This window comes from Indicator indicator, chromosome 6 (genome assembly GCF_027791375.1).
Source record: "Indicator indicator isolate 239-I01 chromosome 6, UM_Iind_1.1, whole genome shotgun sequence".
In the NCBI taxonomy this organism is placed as follows: Eukaryota; Metazoa; Chordata; class Aves; order Piciformes; family Indicatoridae; genus Indicator; species Indicator indicator.
Window position 1 is genome coordinate 16,343,541 of NC_072015.1, and position 24,732 is coordinate 16,368,272.

Genomic DNA, 24,732 nt, shown 5'->3' on the forward strand with positions numbered 1-24,732 from the left:
TCCCAGCATGGTGGGGGTTGGAAGGGACCTCTGGAGATCATCCAATCCAACCTCCCTGCTAAAGCAAGGTCACCCACAGCAGGATACTCAGGATTGCAATGTCCAGGCAGGTTTGGAATCTCTCCAGAGAAGACTCTCTGGACAGCCTGATCCAGGGCTCCAGCACCCTCACAGTAAAGAAGTTTTACCTCTTGTTCAGATGGAACCTCCTGGGTTCTTGTTTCTGCTCCCACTCCAGCTGAAAAGGGTTATTGGAAAAAGGAGAGGGAGACACACAGGATGAAAAGAATACAGATTTAATGGAACAGCCAAACTAATAGCAATGCCGACATAAAGTTATAGTCACTCCAGTGAACACACAGCAGTCACAATAAATCAGAAAGCATTCTTAGGTGAAGGAGGAGCGGGATCACCCCAAACAGGAGAATTTCCTGTCCTCACCTTCACCGTCTGTGGCCCATGTCTCAGTGAAAACAGGAACACCCTTTATAAGGGTGCTTAAAAAAACCAGAAGTCTTTTGTATGACAAACTGCACATGCAGCACATACAGACATGATGGGATTAAAAACTGCTACAGGAATAAATTCCCTGTATCCCAGATTCCTGCTCTGCATATGGCACAATGCTCCCAGCTGAGATGCATGAAATAAGACAAGAGTCATATTCTGTGACAGGGCTTAGCATGAGGACCTCTTTACGTCTACTTCGCTCTCAATGAGGTCCTATCTTTCTGGGATAAATTCTCTGCTTGGGAACACTGAGCAGATTTATTCTGACACCCTTTCTAGTGGAAAGACTGCAGCTGCCCAAAGCTGGGCCATGGGTGCAGCATCAGCACAGTCACAGTCCACCCAAGGTCATTCCTTATCACCTATCCCGAATGAGCTGACTAATCCTTGATAGCAAAGTCTTATTTTAATTATCTGAACTCTGTTAAGGCAGGACCGAATCCCCTTAAGTCCTCTAATTCTAGGGGCTGGGTTTCAACCTCACCTCACGGTTTTGTTTTTTTTTAATTTTCTGTCTTGCACTCTCTTTGCTCTAAAACACATACCACAAACTATACATTGGGAAAACCAGTATCTGCAGGTGCCTGTTCTGGCCAGGGAAAAAGCTGATCTAACTTGGAAAGTGGAACTACTTTAAAAGTGTCCCTCCAGAGGTCCCTTCCAACTGAAATGTGTCTGAGATGAAGGGATTATACTACTCAAACAACGAGAAGCGAAGTCAAAACTGGATGAAGTTGGGCTGACCCAGTGCATGGCTGGAGCACTGGGCTCCACTGAGAGCCTGGAGATGCCTGAACTGGTGTAAATGAGGAAGAGTTCAACTGGTCATTAAGCATAACAGAGATCTAGGTTTTTGCTCTGGCTGTAGCTTACTCAACTATGGATTTGTAATTAAATATTCATAGAGTATCTTCCAGGCAGGCAGTGATGTGGTTAGAAAAAAAGAGCTGTTTAAAGGCTGTTTCTCTTGTTATCTTACTTCTCACTGCCTTGCTTTTGTAGTTTTACAGAATCTCAGGATGGCAGGGGTTGGAAAGGGCCCCTGGAGAACATCCAGTCCAACCCCCCTGCTAAAGCAGGGTCATTCACACCAGGTTACTCAGGATTGCAATATCCAGGTGCATTTGGAATCTTTCCAGAGAAGGAGACTCCACGACCTCTCTGTGTAGCCTGCTCCAGGGCTCCAGCAGCCTCAGAGTAAAGGATTTTTTCCTCACATTTAAGTGAAACCTCCCAGGCTCCAGTTTGTGTTCATTGCCCCTTGTCCTGTAGCTAGGCACCACTGAAAAGAGTCTGGCCCTATACTTTTGCCCTTTGCCCTCTAGATATAGATCAGCTTTGAGAAAATCCCCTCTGCCTGCTCTTCTCCAGGCTAAACAGCCCCAGGTCTTGCAGCTTTTCCTCCTCAGAGAGATGCTCCAGTTAGCTTAGCATTTTTGTATCCTCTGCTGGACTCTCTCCAGTAGTTCCCTGCCTCTCTTGAAATAGGAAGCGCAGACATGGACACAATGCTGCAGATGTGGCCTCAGTAGAGCATAGCAGAGGGGCAGGAGAGCCTCCCTCACCCTACCGGTCACGTTTTTCTTAATGCATCCATAAAGCACCATCTTTAACTAATTAAATAGATGTGAATATCCTGCTGCCTGCACAGTGACTATATAATTAGACTCAGGAGAAAGATGATGAGCTCTCTAACTGATATTAACACTTCAGCATAAAGATACCCCAAACACCACTAAATGTAACGCATAAGCTTCTGCTAATACCATGCTGCCTCTGATCTCTAGAGGATTCTCTTACTCAGGAGCTCTTATAGAAGCTGTATATTGAAAGGGGCCTGAAACAGATACCCTGTAATTTATGTCCCTGCTTAGTGTCTCAGTGAGGAAAAGCTTTTGTTGCCCAAGCTCCATCTCTTTCTTTTTCCCTCATGTCCAGAACCACTTTTTCCCCTTGGAAACACAAATAAACATCTTCAGTAGATTATATTATATAGCTATATGTAAAATACATAATTTGTAGATGTTATATAATGTAGTCTCTGCTCCTAAATTAGTCTGTCTGCTGCTTTATCCTCACCAAGCACATACTCTTTAAACAGTGCTACCTCCCAGTGCTCTTATTTCCTATACCTCATAAAGATCACAGTCCTTTTCCTTTCCTCTACTTGGCATTTCTCCCATCGCTTTTGGGTTGCTTGGGTTTGGTTTTATTGATGTTTTTTAACAGAGGTTACCACACAATAATGCTGTTTCCCTCCCCCCACGCTCCCAATTCCTCTTGTGGTTAAATCAGCTTAAACAACTAGGTGAATACTGGGGGGAGCTGCCCCTTAAATATCAGGCTTGCCTGTGTTTTTTCGTGGAGGTATTTATTTCTTTCAATTGTAGGTGGTCTCCTTAAGCCAGCAGAGAGATGAGCCTGATGTAGTGAAAAGGGGGAAGGGGGAAGCAACAGCAGAAAAATCCCCTCAGGATGTTTCCTGTGGTAGAACAGAGTAAGGAATATTTCAGGAATGGGTAAGAAATATTTCAGGGCAGCTCCAGACAAATTCAAATCCAAATCATTTGGTGAGGTTCAGTGAACTCTGCAAATTGCACGTTTCCTCCAGAACTCCAAACCACACAACCTGAACCTGATTTTGAAGAAAGCAGTGGGGACGCTGGCACTTCTGCACCCCTTGGCACTCATGAAGAAGGGTGGGTGGTTTGGGGTTTTTTTAAGATACTGGGTTATTGTGCCAAAGTTTGCTTAAAAAAATCAGCCAGTGTCAGCCAAAGATGGAGACAACGAGGGAAAAAACCTTCCTCACTAGAAGTGTGGTCTCAGCGTGAGCAATCCTCATATTTCCTCTCATCTTAAACAGAAAATCATAGATTCTTAGACAGGTTTGGGTTGGAAGGGACCTTTAAAGGTCATCTAGCCCAACCCCTCAGACCAGGGAAGAGACCTCTTTCAGTAGATTAGGTTGCTCAGAGCCCTATCCATTCTGACTTTGAACACTTCCAGTGATGAGGCATCCAGAACTTCTCTGGACAACCTGTGCCAGCATTTCACCCTCCCCAGTGCAAAAAATGTATTCCTTCTTTCTAGTCTAAATCTCCCCTCTTTTTGTTTGAAACTATCACTCCTGGTTCTGTCACTACAGGCCCATCTAAAAAGTTTTTCTCCCTCTTTCTTATAAGACCCTGGACAGGCCAAGAGATGACAACAGATATTCAGCCTTAGCATCAGTGACACCTGTGACATTGCAAGCATTTGCCCCAAGTTAGCACAGCAGATCATGGGGTAACATGGCAGCTCAATCACTCCTTAAATATCTTCCTTCAGCAAGAGATAGGCTTGTTTTTTGTTGTGGTGGTGGTTTACATCCTCGACAAAACATGTCCTCTGCTGGCATTGATGACAGAAGATGTAGGACCTCTGTCAGTGCACTTGACCTCTGCATTTTGTCACATGTAACACACTTTGCTGCACTTGCAGCAACTCCACAGCCTCTCTGGGCAGCCTGGTCGAGTGCTTTGGCCCCATCCTCTTGCCATTTAGCTATTGATGAGCACTGAGAAGAAACCCTCTCACTCTGTCTTCCCCAGGCTAAACAGTTCTAGGCATCTCAGCCTTTCCCTGTCAGAGAGATGCTCCAGCCCCCTCAGCATCTTTGTAGCTTCCACTGGATTGTCTCCAGTAGTTGCCTGCATCAAAAATGAAGCACAGATCTCCTCTACAGCTCCAGCAGCAGGCAACTTACAAAGTCTGGGGATGAAGCAGATACCTGACATAAGCAGACATCTGCTGGGACTCTTCATTCTCTTTTTTAACAAGCCCTTTCCAAAGTATCTGCCTACTCACATGGAAACACACCACATATCTCAATCCAGGCTGCTAAGGCAGATTGCTAAACTTAATTACCAGTTCCAAGGACTGAGACTGTGAATGACAGGTCAATTCATGCAGTGAGCTAGCAGAGATTGATGATAAATGCTTTCTAACTGAATGGTGATAAAACACTTATGAGTCAGTGAAGAGCTTGGAGAATGAGTTAGTCCTGTGTTTTTTGTCACACTAGGAAGATCAATAAGTGTTAACTTCATCAGCACTCATTTCCTACCAGCCTAGTCACTCAAAAGGTTCAGGAAGGAATCTGGCATTACATGGGAACTCCCTCACTCAAGTTAAGGAGACAAATAGAAACAAACATCAGCAGTGGGGATGAAGTCTATTGTACCCTGGAGAACTTCAGGTGTATTTGTGAGTTAGGAAAACAGCAAAGAGCAGGAAAAACTCCTCACACACAGCTCCCTTGGAAACCTGGCTGTGTTAATATAAACTCATATCATAGAATGGTTTGGGTTGGAAGGGACCTTAGAGATTATTTAGTTCCAAGTGCCTGCCACAGGCAGGGACACCTCCTACTAGACCAGGTTGCTCAAGGCCCCATCCAGCCTGGCTCAAAACATGTCCCTGCTTGGAACCTCCACAACTTCTCTGGGCAACCTGTTCCAGTGCCTGACCACCCTTATGGGGAAGAATTTCCCCCTAATGTTTTGTCCATATAGAGCTTTTTCAGTATGCTTTGCACAGCACCTTTGGCTTGAAGCATATGATGAAGGCTAGTGGGCATTAGGAGTTCAGGTTCCTCAGGTCCACATCCAGCAATACCAACATTCTGCTGTATGCAAGCAGTTTGAAACTCAAAGGCTGGACTTAGAGCCACAAGGATGATTAGGGGACTTGAGCATCTCCGCTGTGAGAAGAGACTGAGATCCCTGGGGCTGTTTAGTCTGGAGAAAAAAAGACTGAGAGGGGATCTGATCAATGTGTATAAATATCTGAGGGGTGGGTGTCAAATGGAGGGGGCCAGGCTCTTTTTGGTGGTTCACAGTGATAAGACAAGGAACAATGGGCTCAAACTAGAACATAGAAGATTTCACCTCAACATGAGGAGAAACTTCTTTACAGTGAGGGTGACAGAGCACTGGAACAGGCTCCCCAGGGGGGTTGTGGAGTTTCCTTCTCTGGAGACTTTCAAAACTTACCTGGATGCATTCTTGTGCAGACTACCCTAAGTGATCCTGCTCTGGCAGGGGGGTTGGACCTGATGATCTCTTGAGGTCCCTTCCAACCTCTGATACACTGTGAGACTGTGATACTTTGCCCTAGAAAGAGGGCAAAGTACTACTACTACACAGGCACCTTTTTTCAATGACTAAGGCATTAGGATCATCACTCTGACAACAGGACATGGTAGTCATACACGGATGAGAAATACTTTTAAATTGTCCCAGTGGGAAAAGCCACCAGAGCTGACCTGCAAAAGCCCTGTGGGTAGATATGACCCAAAAGTTACCTTCTGCAGCATTAAGTGACACAACATTTGCTGCTAGGGAGGCATGAAAACAGCCACCACCCATTAGGAGGAACCTCTGCTGCCTTGTTTCTGTGCTGTGCAACATTGGATGCATTTTTTCAGCTTTTTCTCTTTCCCTTCCTGCTCTATTGCTGGTCATTTTAGACAGTGAGATGTTCAGACTGAGACAGCCTCTCCCAGTGTATCAGCTCTGGACCTAACACGATGGGTTACCTCTGTCCTAGGAGTAACAATTCACCACACTTACACACACCACACTGCTGAAATGAAACCACACTGGAGTTAAGGTTGGGATGTGGCCAAATGACACAAGCTACAGAGCATGTGTGACGTTTTGCCAGAGACAGAAGATCAGGCCATTTTTACACCCTTAAGGAGTAGACACCACCTTATGTGTCAGGATGTACCTTACTTTCCCCTTTCTCCTCCACCAATATCCACACAGAGTTTTCACTACACAGTGTTTAAGATCATCATTGTGAAGCTCAAAATTTTCCAGGAGGTTGCAGCACTCATGAAATCATGCTTCAAAAGTTAAATTTGTGACAGAGTTACTGTGTCTAGTAAAACAGAGGGAAAATAGTTGTACTAACCAGTGTGTGAAATCACTCCAACAATGGCATGATTATTGGTACTTGTATTTATGGATTCAAACAGCGTAGAAGCTTGTAAAACTTTAAGACCCTACTCTTTTAATTTCAGATCTCCAAACTCTTGGAAGTCCAGATCACCCTAAGCTCATTCTTGCTATACTCAATACATTTTTCTTAAAGCCAAAAGGCTCCAGCCACGTACAGGTAGATACTCAGTGTGAAGTGCACAAAGCAAATCATATTAGCAGCTCTGCCAGTAAATCTTTGGAATGGAACTTGCAGAGAAGGGACAGTGATAAGCAACCGTGGGCAAAAACTTCTTTCAGAAGCTGACTCCAGAAAATGTATTAACTAGTAGTGTAGTGCCTACAATATTACACTAACATTTAAAACAGAGAGTCTCATTTAGTGCCTGGCCATGAGGAAGTCATATCATGCCACTCTCTTTCACAGAATCCCAGAGTGATGAGAGTTGAAGGGACCTCTGGAGACCACCTAGTCCAACCCCTTTGCTAAAACAGGGCCACCTAGAGCAAGTTGCCCAGGAAGGCAATGCCCAGGTGCATTTGAAATCTCTCATAAACCTCTCTGGCCAGTCTGGTCCATTGCTCTTTCACCCTCATAGGAAAGATCCTCCTGGGCTCCAGTTTATGCCTGTTGCCCCTTGTCCTGTCACCGGGCACATGAAAAAAAGCTTGGCCTCATCCTCTTGCCCCTCACTGTTTAGCTATTGATGGGCATTGCAAAAATCTTCTCTCAGTCTGCTCTTCCCCAGGCTAAGCAGCCCCAGGTCTCTCAGCCTTTCTCTGTCAGAGAGATGCTCCAGCCACCTCAGCATCTTTGTAACCTCTGCTGGACTCTCTCAGTGTTGCCTTTACATGTCCACACATGCCTCAGATCTACTGTCCATGCACTCTCCACCCATTATCATCATATACCAAATATACATGGATGCTACTATATATTTCTTCGATTTCTGTAGTCTCTAAGAACACTATTCCTACTATGCAGGTACCTATGCAGGAAAAAAAAAATCACTATGCCACTCCACATCCATATAAACCACTATACTCCCATCCTCACTGCAAGATTTTCTACAGGCCATGGTGGATACACAAAACTTGAATATACACCCTAGTAAAGGCTCCCCAGCCATTTTCACCTGGCTGGAACAAAGGACACAGAACGAAGCAGAAATTCTTCTCCTTCCCTCCACTTTCTCACTGTCTCGTTTGATCTCAGGAGAAGGCTACCAGTGACTGCAGTGAAAGGAAACTGCTTCAACATCTCTTCGTAAGTCTGCACTGCAAATCACATCAGGCAACTGATCTTTTTATTTGCTTGCTTGTATTAAATAAAACCATTTTTTTTTCCTTGAAATATTTTCTCAAGCTAGTTGCAGCCACAGCCTAAATCAACATCCATTCAGACAGCCTAAGTTTTAGGTTTCATGCTTACTCCAAAGTGGAGCAAATAGGAAGAAGTGTGTTTACAAACACAGAGACATTTTGGGAATCACCCTGTTGGATGTCTGGACTTGTTTTGTACACACTCCTTATATTGCTACAAGTTGGTAGAGGAGGATCTTTCCGTAGTGACTTCACCAACTGAAATAACACAAAGCCACTTTCTGTTTTTGCAGTTGAAAGATGGCTCTTTAGCTTCTATCTCACTGTGTCATCAGTAATTAGGCATGTACAGAAAATCAATCTCAACAGATTTAAAGCCTACCAGTAAGCATTAGACAACAATTCTTTTTTAACAAAAGCTCTTCAAAATGGTGCTTATTAGTGAGTCAAACTCCTAGATAACCTAACAATAATTCATTTTGCTCATAAGAATATGCCTGAAATGTTTTGGTGACTGGAGGACTACAGACCACTAAGATAAAGACTGGCCAGAGCTCCATAAGCAGCATGACAGTTGTTAAGAGGAACATCTATGTGAAAAAAACCCCACAATTCCATACAGGAATTTAGGCCTGGAAAATGTATGACAGTCTGCAAAAGGCTCTGCTCCTGTTAGCCTGCAGATTCACAACCTCTCACCAGGGGAAAACCAGGACTGCTCTCTTTCCTCTGATAGTTTGCATCAAAAAATCTTTCTCTGAAGGTTTCTGTGGCTAAGATTTCCCACAGTAGCAGATGAGAAAAGATGGTGCAGCAAAAAGATTTTTGTGTTCCTATCTGTACTTACGTATCTCTATACTCCCAAACACACAAGAGAACCTCTGCTGAACCAAAGGAAGGCAGCATCACTCCTCTCCTCACATGTCTGCACATGTAACATCAGGTTCAAACACCAAGGTAACATCAGTTGGAAACAGTGTGTTCAAGTCAGTAGAGTGAGGCCATTTGATGCTGGTCCAAAATACCTGCTTTAAGTATCTAGGCAGGGCATGGCCTCTTAAATCTGAGCAGATGCACTGAGTTAGAGGCAGTTTGCACAGAATCAAATCTAATATTTTTTCCTTCCACCTGTGGCCTATTAATCCATAAACACATTGGGAAAACAATAAATCACAGAATCGTTTTAGTTGGAAAAGGCTTTTAAGATCTTCAAGTTCAACTGTTAACGCAGCACTGCCAGGTCACCACTAAACCATGTCCCTCAGCACCACATCTACACGCTTTTAAACCCCTCCAGGGATGGTGACTCTACCACTGGCCTGGGCAGCCTATTCCAGGGCTTGACCACCCCTTCAGGGAAGACTTTGTTCCTAATTTCCAATCTAAACTTCCCACAAAAACATTTTGTTATTAGACTTTGAAGAGTCCTGCAGATCGCTGAGGGTTTCCTGCAGTTCTGTTAGCAAAGTCACTCTAACAATGCAATTCTTGAGCTGCAGTCAGTAAACCAAGGCTAAAAAAACAAAGAACCCACAAATCAAGCCCACAAGGACACACAGCTTAGTTCATTGCTTCTGACAGCAAGACACTGAGGACACATGCTCAAATGAAAGCGGGGCCTAAGCCCCACTTTCATTTGAGCATGTGTCCTCAGTGATTTTAGAACTGCAAAGGACCTCACTGTGTCCTCAGTGATTTTGGAACTGGAAAGGACCTATTAGATATGTTGAACTGGGGTACTGCCAGTAGCTATTACTTTCAAGACCTTTACACACTGAGATGGGAAGAATGCCTCCGTGAAATAGATACTGGACTATGTGTTTGTGCATGTGTGTGTCAGTTTCAGAAGCAGAAAGGCCTGAATGAATTAGATGTGAAAGCTTAGCTCCCTTTGGGAAAACTCCTCCTCCAGAAACCCTCTACTTATTTTTTGAAAATCCATGTTCTTGTTATTGCAGCCTTTTGCATTTTATACACTTTGTAATTCCAAGGTGGAGTGAGAGCAGTGTTTATGCTGGCATAAAGAATTCCTTGAATTACAGCACGAATGAGAAATAAAATATCTATGTATGGTCTGTAGGAAGGCTGAACGTGATGCTCAATATTCAGAAATAACACTGCACAGGTACCAGATGCATCTGCTTGTAAGAGTTTTCACTTAGTCAAAATTTTTCTATAACGTAGTAGGGCACTGGAAGACACTGAAGTTGAATGGACACCACTGTCAATCTCTGTTTCCACCTCGCATCCACATCCTGTGGTTTCACTTGCACCTCCAAGCTGGAAAGAGACATGGTTGAAGTGGAAAATAAACCAGCAGCCCCTCCACAGAGTCACTCTGGTGGGGAGAGAAATGTGGGTGGGATGGAGAGCAGTTCAGAAGATGTGTGGCTGACCACTGGTCAATTTGTGTTGCCTGCTGCATGCCTTGAATCTGTGCCACTTCCAGACTTTCACTTTAGCAGTGGTCCCTGTCATAGAATGGTTTGGGTTGGAAGAGACCTTTCAAGGTCTAGTCCAACCCCTCTGCAGTCAGCAGGAACAGAGTAGGTTGCTCAGAGGCCCAAACAACCTGACCTGGAACGTTTGTGGGGATGCAGCATCTACCACTTCTCGGGGCAACCTGGGCCAGTGTCTCACCACCCTTGGTGTAAAACATTTCTTCCTAGGTCTAGTCTAAGATCATTTTCACTGGCCCTAACCTCCAGTAGCTGCTTGTCTTTATGGTTTTAGAAACTATTATCTGTGAGGCAAGAAGATAAGGAAGCAGTCAGTTGGCTGGAACAATATGCAAGGCCCTATTGCCCTCACCATGGGGTGGGACATGTCCACCCATCCACTTGCAGAGCTCTGTGGACCAGGAGCATGAGAAGGGATGATATCCTACTCAGCATCCAGCCATGGCAGCTGAGTTCAGCTGGGAGGTGCCTGCAGCCAGCTCCCAGGCTCAACCTCTCCACATGCAGCAATGGAGATTTGTCAGATGAATGCTCCTGCCCTGGAGTTCACTCTCCTTGGCTGCCATCCAGACCTTAAATCTACTGAGTGCTGGAGCTCTGGACTAGGCTGCCCAGAGAGGTTGTGGAGTCTCCTTCTCTGGAGAGATTCCAAAGATGCCTGGACATTGCAATCCTGAGCAACCTGCTGTGGGTGACCCTGATTTATCAGGGTCTCTTCCCAGAGGTCTCTTTCAACCCCCACCATTCTGTGATTCTGTGACCTTCAGGCCCCCATAAAAGCCTCATTCATTTTGCTTAACATTCAATAAACTATTTCTGGGTTTCTCCTATAATTTACTCTCAGGCTGAGGTCTCTATGGCAAACAAGAATGGGAAATTAACTTCCAAAATGATTCCACTAAAGAGAGCATAGCAGCAAAATAAATACAGTTAGACCACACAATGTAAAACAAACAAAAATAAACAACACTGAAAGATATCAACCTTAGCACTGATAAACCTAAAATGCTGACAGGGATCTGCAAGGGGTTGACTACTTTTTCTTGTCTCCTTGGAAGTGGAGATACAGTAAAGGGCCAAATGAAAATGCAATTTATCTTTTTTGGTAAAAACCCCTGCTATGCTAAGGATGTGAGGAAATATTTTCTATTTCTTGTCTTCCTGAGCAGTTGTTAGAGCTGCTGGAGAGTGTACAATGGAGAATACAAAAGAAGGTGGCTGATCTGGCAGTCAAGCTGTGGTTTCTATAATGAAAGAGTCTGAGGACTCTGGTGCTGGCATGTACACACCAGCTACTCACTCATGTGATCCTTTGGGTTTCAACTCACCCATTCTCCTTTCTTTCCCATGTCAGGAGTTTGTCCTAAAGTTTCTGAACTTCCCATAGCTCCAGATCCTCCCCCACTACAAACGAAAGGACTGCAGCAGGGGACTGCACCACGTAGCTAAAGACTCATGTCCCAGCTCCTAGGACAAAGTAGAGGAGGTGAGAGATTTCAGGGATTTTGAAGTGCTCCCTGCAATTTGGCAGTTATTAATCATGTTCCAGCTCTCTACATGCCTCCAGTTCCTTCACAACTTTGTATATATCTGCAGAATGCTGAGAATTTCTATGGAGCTACATGAAGTGTAAAGAAAAAAAACACTGAATGCTTCCCAAAGTCTTTCAAAATGAATTGAGTAGATAATGCTGCTGAGGTTCCAATAGTTCTTGACAATTTACGTGGAACAAAACAGGACAGAGCTGCCTTTCAGAGTCATCAGGACATTTCCTCAAAAGGAAAGGGAGAGAATCCTTTCACACTTTGCCTGGATTTGCATAAATACAGGAGGTAATGTGAATCATGTTGCAATGCACAGCAAACTCCTAGTTACTAGGCTTCTCTTTATGAAGTGTTCCTGTCTCTAAGAGAGGATGACATAGCTCTTAGGTAGATCTCAGGTGGTGCAAACCCACTTCAGCACAAGCTCCACTGAGACCTTTGTGGCCGAGACAAGTCCTCTCTTCCTGGCCATAGAGCACAAACACAGCTCTAACATGTTCATCCTCTGTGGGGCACTCGTGGTGAGACCTGCAAAAAGGACATGGCTCAGCCATAGAAACTACCACAGAAAAGGGCAATCTGTTGCATAGAATCACAGAATCATTTTGGCTAGAAGATCATCAAGCCCAATTAACCCAGCACTGGCAGTCGCCATTAAACCATGTCCCTCAGTAGCACATCAGCATGGCTTTTTAAACCAGGGCTGGGGACTCCACCACTTCCCTGGGCAACCTGTTCCAGGGCTTGACAACCCTTTCAGGGAAGAAATTTTTCCTAATGTCCAACCTAAATTTCCCCTGGTGCAATCTGAGGCCATTTCCTCTTGCCTAATTGCTGAAAGCAAACACAGACCCCTCTGATAAACCTGCAGTTCCAAACATTAAAAGGCTTAAATGAAATAGAGAGGCCAACAATGAACTTCAGCAGCATGAGTAGGCCCACTTCTGGAGAGCAGAGGTGGAAATCATTTAGCAAGTGTGCATGGTGGGAATTTTAGTAACTCACCGGAGTAGCAGCTTTCATTCCTTCCAACCATCAAAAACAGCCCTTGATCCCTTCACCCCTGTGTGGCTGCACACCCCAAAGGTGTCTCAGGTTCCAAGTGGCAGAGGTGACCATGGGGCACTTACAAAGACAACTTTGATCTTTTTCTGTCCTCTGTAAGAAGGCAGTGGGAAGGACAGAGAGGGAAGAGGAGATGACAGAGGTGCACGTGACCCCCCAGAGATATTGCCCACCACCTGAGAATCCCTTAAATGTGGGAGAGGGCTTCCAGTGCCAAAATGCTCAGCCAGCTACACTTTTCTACACATAGCAAGCTGCATCTTTTAGCCTGTTATGGACTAAGGGCTTAGTCAGCACTTATTTAATGACATCTTGCCTTCATTTCCCAAACCCAGTCATGCACTGAAATCAGATCAACCTTATTAAAAATAAAGAAAGAAAGAAGGAAAAAAGAAAAAACAACACCAAAACTTGGCATTCTTTCCCACTAACAACTGCAGAATCCTCATGGAAGAATGCAATTAAGCAATAAAGCAGCTTTTTACACTAACAGAATACTGCACGCCTACGATATTGCTACCAGAATCACACCTGCAGTGTTACACAAAGCCAGAAGCCAGAAATGATTGAAACAGGCTCACCAGTTGCTGAATTTGTGCCTGGGGATACACTGCAGAAATTACAAAATACTGATACGTATTTTTATGAGTGAACAAGAATCTAAATTAAAAGGGAAATGATCGAGCAGTTTCAGACTGAAATCAGATGGAGCTTAATCGTTTAAAACTAAACAAGTCACAAAGCTGACAAGCAGCCAATGGAGGTGTTCAAGGCCAGGTTGGACAGGGCTTTGAGCAACCTGGTCTTTGCCCATGGTGAGTGGGTTTGAACTATATGATCTTTAAGGTCCCCTCCAATCCAAAACATTCCATGATTCTGTGATGAAGTGACACCATAGCATCTCACATCTTCTCTGTGGACTGCTCTTATGGGGCAGGAACTCAGGTGACCTTGTCAGTGAAAACTGAGGCAAAATAGATGATTGTGAAAGGTTTCTTCCAACCAAAACCATTCTATGACAGTATGAAAGGGTCTGTGGACTCAGCTGCCATGTCCTCTGTCTGCCTAACCTCCCCTGCCTGCTCTTTCTCACCTTCCTAAAGAGCTGCCTCAGCAACAACCTTCCCCTTCTGCTTCTCTGACCTTGTCCTTGCATGCCCTGGGAGATGATGGGCACAGTAGAACTGCTGTGTAAAGGCTGCAGCAACCTTGTCTGGTAACATTTTAACTCTGAGAGGCAGGTGAGCTGGCAAGAGGTCAGGGTAGTCCCTGCCTCACCTCTACAGATCCAGTCCATTGCTTCAGAGTGGCCCACCAAGGTCTCTTGTACAGTTAACCTCCCCAAACTGGTGTAAACCCTGTTGGTTTCCATCCTACCCTTGTCCTTGATTCCCACTAAGTACCCTCAGGACAATGGCCAGTAATGAAGCAAAGGACCACAAGGTCACTAAACCTCAAACCAGCTTCCTGTACCCTGAGTGACTCCTCTGACATCTCCAGATCATGCCAGACCGTCCCCAGAAGTCCAGGACTGGGGTTACAACTGCTCCAAGAGCTGCTGAACACAGAGCTTGGTATAAATCCCATACGTTACAGCCCACAGAGCTGCTCAGGGTTCCCACTAATTACTTAAACAAACCTTACCCACTGAGATTTCTAAGACAGCTTCATGGCCTCAGCTTCCAACGCTTCTGCAAAGATGCTGAGAATTTACCAGGGGCACTTGGCTCAAAACTGGGACAATTTGCAGCATTCATCTGAAGTATGGTTTGCTTTGGCCCACAGATTTCCTCATGCAGAACAAAAACCAACCAAAATACCAACACAACAAATAAATAATTTCTAGAAACAAACTAATGGCTTTAGGGATTAAGTCAGGGGAAGCGGGCGAGAAAAAAAGCAGCGGAAGCTGAAGGGCATAAGAAACACCTGGAGCATGCCCAGAGCTTGTGCTAAAATGAAGTGGGTTGTAAACAGGTCAGGTCTTTTCCTTGCATTCTACCTCTTTAAGGGTCTCCTTTAAAATCTGTTACAGCCAAGAGGGTGTTTCACAGCTCTTAGGGAAAAAAAAAAATAATCACAGTTTTCTCTGCTTTTTTCCTGTGTGAAATGATAACTTTTTGCAAAGTCATGGTGCTGTGATCTATTTGGTACTGAACTATTAAACTATCACATACATGTAACTCGTTCTAAAACCTAGAAATACAGAGGACAGGGGAGGGGTGTCTTTTAAAAAAAAAAAAAAATTAAAGATGCGGCAAGAGGAGGAAAAAAAAAATAAAATCACAACCAAAAAAACCTCCTCACACAACCAAAGAGCACAAACCCAAAAGGCAGAAAGACACATGTTATATTAGGACCAGATGTGGAGAGGGGGAAAAAAAAAAATCAGTTTGTGCCAACCAGCCCCACGGAGGATGTTTTACATTTCAGCTTCAGAGCTGAATCTGCAGTGTGCCACATGCTGGTATCCATCAGTCTAATGACCACGGTGTATTAGCAGCAGAGGGCTGCTACCAGCAGAGAGAAGCGAGTTGGTAAACTCAAAACCACCTCATCTCTCCATTACAGTGTGACCCTTTGGACAGTTAGTAAAATCTGGTTCAAACACTGCTGGTGTCCAAACTTCAGACTCATTGAAAAGCTCACCTTGGCCCCAGGCCAAAGTCCAGGGTTTTATTGCCAGTCTGATGTCTTTCTGTCACTTACCTTCCAATATCCACTTATTTTCTTATCTTTTTAGAGAGGAGGGGGGGAGGAAAAAAAAAAAAAAGAAAAAAAGGCTAGCATCCTTACAGCACATCAACTTAATGAATCCTGGTACATGGTACAGACCTCACAGACCTCGTTAATTGATTCCACATCCAAAACCCAAGACTTTGGGCTATTTTTGTTGTTCAAAGCTGTACATTGGCCAACATCCTCTGCATATAATTAACCCCCTATTTCCATGGAATCTCTGCATTAACTTATTACAGACTCTGCTGGTAATGAACTCTTGGGAGAAGTCCACATGCAAACACTGGCCATTGGCTTCACTACCCACGTGGATTAAACAAAAATTAATCTCATCTATTCGGTTATTCATTTGGTGTCTTTAAATTGGAGGCGTTTTTCTGCTTCGTTTGATGCACACAAAGAACGAAGGATCTAGCTACTGAACTTTATCCAGAAACATCCATGTGTGGAGCAGATTAATGGGAACTTTTCATACCCATAATAGCTTTACAGCAGCAAAGTAGAACACACAGTTCTCCCTGGGTGACTATAATGCTCTGGGAGACAGGGAAAACAAATGTGGCTCGAAGATAGTAATGTTTTGCTCATCAAGTGCTGCATAGTTTAGACATCATTAAAGTGACGTGTTTAGAACCAAACCTGGGAGGAAATTGAGCTCCCAGGGGTGGGTTTTTTTCATGTCTCCTTGTTGTTGTTGTAAGCACTAAAGCTTTTGGACACCAAAATAAAAAGATGTGACAGAGATGTCTCAAAGCAGCTGCTGGCATCAAGTGACCTTATGGGAAATGGTAAAAGGGAGCAAACAGGCAAACTAGTAAGGAAAACCAGCAGCAGGGCTTATGGATTCCACCTCTACCTGCTTCCTGACAGAAATGGGGATTTCTGAAGAAAGGGCATAAAACAACTGGGTTTATACCACTTACAACTTGTGGTGAGCATCTGGCTGGAATTCAAGAGCACAAGGTCCTTCTCTAGGCTCTGCACTGACAACAGATCAGTCACTTTGCTGCTGCATGACTCAGTTTCTTCATGGGTTAAACCAGGGTAAGATTGAGTGTCCCCTGAAAAATGTCATGAGAGCTACCAGGGGAGAAGATTGTAAGTGAATATCTCCAAATGGACACACTTCTCCCCTGCCTCCTCCCCACTTCAAACTCCTTCTCCACCAAGAGGGTGGCTCTTGGACTCTGGGAGTTACAGATTGCAACAGCATCCTTCTTTGTGCCACATGAGCATCTCTCTGGTCCATTAGGCTCACATGGAGGAGTCCTGAAGAGGTGTCACAGGGCTCCATGTTCTCTTCTTCCTGCTACAGACACAGAAGTTGCTTCTTGGCATGAATTGGCTTTGTCAGTCTAAAACCATTAAGGTCAATCCAGCTGCTCTGAGGGAGCTTCCTCAACTAGGCCCTTCCAAATCCATGGCCTCACTTTAGAGGCCAGTACTAGTCCAATTTCTCACATGAGGTCCTAGAGTAGAAAACCTGCCTTCCCCATAAACACACCTCCCTGCTTCTCATCTGATTTCCATAGAATGGGTTGGGTTGGAAGGGACCTTTGAAGGTCAGCTAGTCCAACCCTGCTGAAGTCAGCAGGGACATCTTCAACTAGATTAGGTTGCTCAGAGCCCCAGACAACCTGATCCTGGAACATTTGCAGGATGGGGCATCTAATCACCTCTAGGCATCCTGGGCCAGTGTTTCACCACCCTCAATGTAAAAAATTTCATCTTTCCTTTCTAGTCTGAATCTTCCCTCTAAGTTTTAAAACCATCACCCCTTGTCCTGTCACAGCAGGCCCTGCTATAAAATGTCTGTCCCCATCTTGTCAGCCCCATAATGTACTGAAAAGCCATAATTAGGTCTCCCTGAAACTTTGTCTTCTCCAGGTTGAACAAAACCAACTGTCCTCACAGCAGAGGAGTTCCAAACCTCATGTCATTGTTGTGGCTTCCTCTAGACCCACTCCATCAGGTTCATTTTGGTGCCATTTTGAAAAAATAAAAAAAATCATTACTTGGAAAGATATTTATGTATTTCCTCTGTTGGAGGCAGGTGCTCCAAAAGCCCACAGTCCTGCCTAAGTCATCTCTCTGTACAATATTGCTGTTGTTGGAGGACCTTCTGCAACAGATGCAGACCTGGCCACATGCTTCAAGGCCCTCGGGATTTCATAGAATCATAAAATTGTTAGGGTTGGAAGGGACCTCAAGGATTATCCAGTTCCAACCCCCTGCCATGGGCAGGGACACCTCACATTGGATCAGGTTGCTCAGAACCACATCCAGCCTGGCCTTGAAAACCTCCAGGGATGGGACTTCCAACACCTCCCTGGGCAACCTGTTCACTGTGTCACCACCCTCATGGTGAAGAACTTCTTCCTAACATCCAATCTGAATCTACCCATTTCTATTTTTGTTCCATTCCCCCTAGTCCTATCACTACCTGACACCCTAAAAAGTCCCTCCCCAGCTTTCTTGTAGGCCCTCTTCAGATACTGGAAGGCCACAACAAGGTCTCCTCAGAGCCTTCTCTTCTCCAGACTGAGTAGTCCCAACTCTCTCAGTCTGTCCTCATAGGAGAGGTGCTCCCCTTGCTCAGACAAGCCCTCCTCTTCCTAAAAGCCCCTCAGAGATCAGGTCCACCTAAGGGGTGGGCCTGGTGGATGCATCTCATTCCTTAGGGGATCGCTGTAGGACAAAATCTCTGCCTTTTGCTGCACTACCACCATTTTTAGCCTGAGATTTTCAGGCTTACATTGTCCTCACTAAGGTTACTAAAGATTGAGGTAGCAGCTCCCTGCTTACCAACACCCAGACCAGCTGGATTAAACTTCACTGGCATCTGTCTACATGTATCAAAGCCTTGGGTGGCCACACAGACATCATCTTTGACATGCAGAGGCAGATGGGCTTGAAGGAAAGGGAGTGTGGTGGTCCAGCTCCTTCTTGGAGGCCTTTCTCCCCTCCTGCCCCCCACCTTTTTGGCCAGCATCTCCTTCATACAATAGGGCAGCAGCCAGTTGTTCCCCATCCCAAACAGCTGCCACCTTGACATCCTACTATAGTGTGGTGATTTACATCACTGGGAAAGCAGCTGGGATTCCAGCCAGGATTCTAGCCTTGCTGGAAGGGAGCTGCAGTAGCTGTGCACCCCATAATACCTGTTTCAAATGTATCTGGACAGAAAAACTGCTGAAGGGTCGGGAGAAAAGGGAAAATGCTCAAATCTACAGCCTTCAGTGATCTTCATCTGACCACATGACCATGACTTTCACAGCCATGCCTCCAGGGTGTTACATACGGGGGTGCCACTGTCACCCATCTCCTGAGGAATGAAAGATAAATGACAGGACCATGCTTTCTGCCATCTCTTCAAGTCAGGCAGGCTTTGTTCATCCAGCGGAGGTCTCCATCCACTTCTGGCAGACTGCCACAGCCCACTGGCCAGCATTGCCTGCCACGTAAGCAGAACAGAAAACAAAGAGTGTCCAGAAAATGGAAATCAGGCTTGAGGGCAAAACCCAAGAGCCAGTGGGAACTCAGCCAAGACCCACCCACTTCTTCAAAGCAGCTTAGCAAGTTCTTTTGCCACCACTATTTAACCAGTTCACCTAGTCAGCTATATCAGCAAGCATCTCCACTCCAACTACACTGCTCTGGCCCTCTGTGCAGGAACATGATTGTATCACATTCACTGCTTAAATCCAGGGGGAAAGAATGCTCTACAGTCAATGCAGACAATGCTATATCAGGCAAGACTAGAACTTTGAATAATCAGAGAAGCATCAGCTGGGGTTATAACCCCCAACCTTCATGTATCAAAAATACACATCAGAGACAAGTTTGTGAAGCGGTTTCCATCCATGCAAGCCTTAAGCAGACAGGAGGAAGTTCTACCTGCTCAACAGCTAACATGATTTTTGAAGTTACTCAGGCCAGCTCTGTGAACACGCATTTCATTTTTGGTTTAGCTTAAAACTGACCCTGAGATTGATTATTCTATTTTCAAAGTTGTCCACACAGGGTCTTGCAACAATTTTAGGCCTTTCTTTTGGTCCTGGAAAGCAGATTTCCAATAGAGCAGAGGAAAGGACAAGTTTCCTAAACAAGTTTCCCCTAAACAGAGGGGAGAATTAATCTGAGAAATTTTGTGTGGAGCTCTTCTTTTGGAATAAAACCACTCATCCAAGGAACTCAAGTAAAAAGAGAGTTGGAGCCCACAGAATTTCTGAACGTTTTGTGTGTGTGCCAGCTTTGTACCACAATACCCACTCCGTATGCCGGTTCTGATGCAATGACGGTTCCTTGTAAGAGATTATTTGGGTATTAAAACCAAATCAAACAGGTATTATAAGGAAAAAAAAACATATTGCCACATGAGGGCATGCTACATCTCTTTCAAAAGCTCTTTTTTTTTTTAGCTCAGATTATTTAAGGCAAGTTACACTTTAAGACCTAGTTCTAGGAAAAGGAAAAGTTGTGGTTTAATTATGATTTCCTAAGTTTCTTGCATACTAGTTAAGTGCAAAATTATCACAAATTTTGAAAATAAATATTCTTCACTTCTATCCATGGATGTACTATTCTCCTGAGCTGACAGCACCATAAACTCAGTCACAGAGCAGAGGAAATGAGCTGTTTGGGATCTCACTGCATAAGACTCAGGTTTTGTATCATTTTGCATAAAATAACCACAGGGTGGGGAAAAGAAAAAAAAAAAATCAATCAAGCATGAAGCTATGGAAGATACACATTTCACTTTTTCATAGAATGGTTTGGGTTGGAAGGGACCTTTAAAGGTCAGCTAGTCCAAGCCCCCTGCAGTCAGCAGGGACATCTTCGGCTGCAGCAGGTTGCTCAGAGCCCCAGACAACCTGACCAGGTTCCAGAGACGGAGCATCTACCACCTTTCTGAGAAACCTGGTCCAGTGTAAAAAAAAAAACACCTGGTCCAGTATAAAAAAAAAACCAAACACCACACACTTCCTTCCATCTACTCTAAATCTCACTCTTTTAAAACCATCACCCCTTGTCCTGTCACAACAGCCCCTGCTAAAAGGTCTATGCCCGGCTTTCTTAATGACCACTTTAAGTACTGAAAGGCCACAATAAGGACTTCCCAGAGCCTTCCCCAGGCTGAAAAACCCCAACTCTCTCAGCCTGTCCTCGGAGCAGAGGGATTCCAGCTCTCATTTTGCTCAGTGGGAACAGTTTCCTGCTCAAACAGCCACATCAAAGCAAAGAGTAGCATCTCCTATTATCTGCTCACACACAAAAAAAGAGCAAGGCTGTGGAGTTCCCCAGCTCTAATGCATCATTGGATTTGTCTCTTCCCAGGAGTGACCACACATGCATCCCAGGCCCCTCAAATCAGCAGATCACTATCAAACCTGCAGCGTATCTTTGTGATAACCCCTCAAATCACATGGAAACCCCCCCCCCAAAAGTCCACATTCCCTGCAAAGCTCACCTTTTAGGTTTTTAGGGCCTTCCAGATCATTTGTTGTAACGGCCCAGAAATGAAGCCAACAGACAGTATCAACTGTCAGCAAAAAGTTAATCTCTCCACCCAAATAGCAGCACCAGAGCAGAAAGGATTCTCAAAGCCACAAACTTTCTCTGGTCCTCAGAGAAGGATTTTGGACATGAAGTGGAGCATGGTGATGAACGAGGAAATAACAACATCCAAGCCTGAGTCACGAGAAGAAATTTTTCCTCCTAATGATTCAGAATACATGCATGTCCTTGTTTCCTGCAAAACTGAGTGTTTTAGCATGCAATATCCCACCTGAGTATCATGCCTGTATCACGGAAATGATTCTCCAAATGTTAGGTTCCTTCCAGCTCTAGCTGATATTCACAGATGCTCAGCATGCTACAGGTCCTGGCCTCAGGGTGATCTGTTAAAACCAAACAGGATGGTGTTTTCCCAAATTCCAGAGGAGCAAGGTCACACACCGTATTTCAGACACCTGACTTGGGCTCAGCAGTCCCCTACCAGAGGAGCACCAGGTCCTGGGACTTTCATCTTTGGCTGATTGAGAGAACCAGGAAGCCACTGGAGCTGTAGACCTAACAGAATATGGCTGTGCAATTTTGGTAGTCTGGGCTTGTGCTAAGATGTTTACACTGATAGGAGCCACCTCATGGGGAATCTTTCTTCAGCTTCTCCCTTTATTCCAGAGACGTAAGCCCACTATATGCACCTTTCACCACTGCACCAGTGTTCCAAGATGATTTCATCTGTCCACAGAAAAGACAAGATACAAAGGATTTGATGCTTGTGGAAACAGGTGCAGTAAAAGCCATGTGTGGAGGGAGGAAAAAACAAAACACAAACAAAAAACAAAACAAACAAAGAAACAAACCCACAGAATCCTTTTGGTTGGAAGAGGCCTTTAAGATCATCAAGTCCAAACACTAACCCAGTGCTTCCATGTTACCACAAAACCATGTCCCTCAGCACCATATCTGCACAGCTTGGAAACCTCTTCAGGGATGGTGGCTCCACCACTGCCCTGGAATGCCTGTTTCACGTCTTGACAACCCTTTCAGGGAAGAGATTTTTTTCCTAATGTCCAACGTAAAACTCCCCCAGTGCAAACTGAGGCCCTTTCCTCTGTCCTATCACTCCTTACTTGGGAGAAAAGGCCAACACCCACTTGGCTCCAACCTCCTTTTAGGTAGTTGTGAAAAGTGAGAAGGTATCTCCAAGCCTCTTTTCTCCAGGGTAAACAACTCCAGTTTCCTCAGCCACTCCTCACAAGAACCTGTTCTCCAGATCCTTCACCAGCTTTGTTGCCTTTCTCTGGACCCACTCCACCACTTCAATGCCCTTCTTGTAGTGAGGGGCTCAAAACTGGACACAGTATTCAAGGCATGGCCTCACCAATGCCAAGTAATTAGTCTTTGACTGACGAAAACAGGGAACAGGCATAAAGAAAAGAGCCATGGCAGCAATCATGGGAGAGTGGCAAACAGTTATTCTAACTGGTAGCCACAGAGCTGTCCAGCAGCTGCAGAGACCAGAGGGGTGGGGAAATGAACCAGAGGGAGATGGAGCAGAGGAAGAGGAGAGGAAGCCTTCAGATGAGCAGATTGAGGGCACCCTTTCAAAGCCACATGTTACATGGCCACAAATCCTTATTTAGCAGGAGGCATCCATGAATGAATAAAAAGGAATAAAACCTGGACAAGTAGGAAGTCGAAGTCACATTCATACATGCTTAACACTGACATTCATCCAAATAGAGGCTGACCTGTAGTATGTCACACTGCCTGGGAGGCTTGCACAGAAAGCACAGGACAAAGGCAGAGGATCACTTTCTATGCTTGGAAGAAAAGCAGCCCTGGTGTGAATGGAGAAGATTGAGTGGGTGAGGTGGCAAGGAAAGAGCATCTCTCACACAAGTAAGATGCTAAGGAAAAGGCACACTCTCTATTCCTTAATCCAGGGAGGGCAGGAAAGAGCATGCTCCATTTCACAGCCAAAACCCCCCTCCTGGCACACATTTCAGGGGACAAGCAACATCCCAGGAGACAGCATGGCTGCCCAGGCTAGGAGAGCCCTAAGAAAAAGCTTTAGCTCTTCTTTTTCAGTCCAGAGCTCTTGCTTTCAGTGCAGCAGCACGGTATTGACAAGAAGCCCCAGAAAGCTGGGAGAACATACACCAGGATCATGACAGACATGAGGAAGATAAGGGATGGAGGGGTCACATCTCCTTTGGTCTCTCTAGCAATGCCCTGGATCCAGGTGAAGACCTCGATTGTAAACCTATTGCTACACATCCCAGTAGGTCCTTTAAGACCTGGATTAGTGGGAATCCAAACCTAAGGGAACTAAATCACAGTGAATCATGTTCCTTCTGCCCCACCTGTGCCTGCACACTAGCTGAACTGATGAGCTTGTGTAGGGCTCTGCAGTGGTGCATCCTGTATCAAAGGTGCCCCTACAAGCAGTCTTTGGCAACCCCTTGGCATTTGGTGCCAGCCTCATCAGGACAGGAATGGGAAGCCCACCTTGAGTACTCCTGGTTTTGGAAGCATCATCAGAGGACTTACCCTGCCAAGTATCCTCTATTGGCATCCCTATGGAACACAATAACAATTCCCACCAAGAGAAACTCCCCTGTCTGGCACAGCCTGTCATAGGTGTTCTGCAACCCAGGCTATGTCCCCACTGACACCTGCTCAACCTCAGAGCCCTCCAGGGCTTTGCACAAGCACAACTGGCTGAACTTTCTGACAAGGCTGAGGAGCACAGGCACTCTCATCCCACAGGAATGGCTATGGCCCTGTTGACATGGAGGCTGCTGGATGGGCGTTTCCAGAGCAGATTCCCCTCTCTGCCCTGAGGCAGAGGCAAAGGCTTTGGTGCAGCCTATCACCTGTGGCAAACAAGCATCAGCCAGACAAGGAGGGGCTCTTATGTGGCAGATGGGAAGCAGGACTGGGGAAAAAAAAAATGCAGGGGGGAGCACACCTACAGCACATGACTGCAGTACGTGATGTGTTCCAGAGACATGTGAAAATGATGGTTAGGAAAGAGACGGGAGGCGGGGGGGGAAAAAAAAGTCTTCTGGCCCACGTCCAAGGGGAAAGGTTCATTTCTGTCGTAGGACTTCATAGTTCAGCCCAGGGAGAAATGCAAACAGCATCAGGTCTTCCCTTCCCGGGGTCAAAGGTATCACGATTTTCCCTCTCCCTGTGCGTGCCATCTGCCTCAGCCTGACCAGAGGCAAGAGGCTGTCCTCAGCTGCCATTGTAGTCGGGCTTAAGGAAAACAGCAGTCTGATGATTACTGCATCATGTAGGGAATCAGAAGTCCTTTTGCCTCAGGCACACGGTGAGCTCAGCGGAAACCAGTTTTCGTGCATCAGATATATTAGAGGGATGCCACACATCCCATTTGGCAACTCACAAATTATTGCAAGCTTCTGGACAAAGGGACTCCAAACTCTCCAGATCTGGCACAGCACTTGCTGGGCTTGAATTTAGACTCACATTCTTGGCCAGCAGCCCTGAGTGCTAGGAAGGAAGCATCCTTCTTCCCCCCTTCCTCCCTCCTTCCCCCAAACAGAAGGCATACTGGATTACTCCTCTCTA